The following is a 1,664-nucleotide window of genomic DNA, read 5'->3' on the forward strand; positions in this document are numbered from 1 at the left end:
TACAGCAGCTGCAAATAACTAATTCACTAATGTTTAAGTTCACTCAGAACTGTTATTTTCATATACAGAACTTTCAAATCTATACACAATATTTTAGAGTAGAAATGTAATAATGTAGATATCTAGAGTTAAATCTGTAACTTTGACTCAAGAAGATGTCTAATGGCTACAGGCAGAATTCTGCATGTATTTCCTGAAGGTGTCCATGCATTAGCCCTTAGCTGTCCTTAGTCCTTAGCTGGAATACTGACTTGTCTCCTAGATTCTTTATCAAATACAAGCTCTTCTAATAGGAATTCTTTGATAAGAAAATCTGGGAAATGTTTAGAGGCCAAATGCCCCTGTGGTGAGAATTTATAAAGGCAGGCAGGAATTGAGTATCAATAGACATTATTGGGAATATTAGCTGTATGACTATGGGCAAATAATGTAATTATTTTCATCTGTAAAGAGGGGATAATAATAATATCTACTTTGTGTATTTGCATGGATTAAAGAAAATGATCTTTGGAAATAATTTCAAGGAAATCTGATACACAGAAGGAGATTAGTATAGCTTAGCTGTTCTTGTTTTAATTTCAGAAGAAAATATTAAAATAGTAATGAATCCAAGAGTAAGATGGATATGGATTTAAATTCTGATTATTGTATCACTCACTAGTTCTAGACATTTGCTAAATTATTTAATCCCTAGCCTTTCTGTCAGCTATAAGATGTAGACCCATTCACCTATGAAATAAAACATGGCTGGCACATTAAGTGATCAATATGGTGAAGCCAATGTTATCAATAACTATTATCACAAGTATTACAATTAAACTGAATACATATCATCTGATTAAACAAATCAACTTGTTTTGTCCATCAGTAAATGAAAGCTTAATAGAAATGTAAAACAGGGCATATGATTACATTTTAAATCTAGCTTTATCTTGAAAAGGGACATTAAAATAAATAATTAATGAAGAATGTTTTTCTCCCTACTCCCATTTCAATAAAAAACTACTGCATATTTGAATTCAATTGACTTGAAACTTGGACTTTCTACTTTAATGCATGATAAAAGCATACTTTAAAGCAAATCATCTTTAGAATGCTTCTATAATATATAAAGATTTTAGAAAGGGTTTTTGTTATTTTTAATTGTCTGCTATTTAAGTAAATACACTACATCGCCATTTAAAAAAAAATTATTTATTTACTTGACAGACAGAGATCACAAGTAGGCAGAGAGACAGGCAGGAGGAGTGGGGAACAGACTTCCTGCTGAGCAGAGAGCCAGATGCAAGGCTTGATCCCAGGACCCTGGGATCATGACCTGAGCCAAAGGCAGAGGTTTAACCCACTGAGCCATCCAGGTGCCTCTGCATTGCCATTTTTAAAATCAAAGCAGAAAATTAGAGAGAAAAATTTTAAGTTATTCAAATCATACCACCCAAAAATGACTGTCATTTACATTTGATGACTACTTTTTTAGAAATCTCAGTATGTATATGTACATAGATACCCCAAAATTGTTTTTTTATAGAATATTTAATTTTCAATATTAGTGTTGCAGCATAAAAGCTCCAGTAGCTTTTATATCCTCTTTCTGTTCTTATTACACATTTTATAACTAGTACTATCTTAGAAAAATGTATAGTCTTCTAATTATAGGAATTACC

This window comes from Mustela lutreola, chromosome 2 (genome assembly GCF_030435805.1).
Source record: "Mustela lutreola isolate mMusLut2 chromosome 2, mMusLut2.pri, whole genome shotgun sequence".
Lineage (NCBI taxonomy): Eukaryota > Metazoa > Chordata > Mammalia > Carnivora > Mustelidae > Mustela > Mustela lutreola.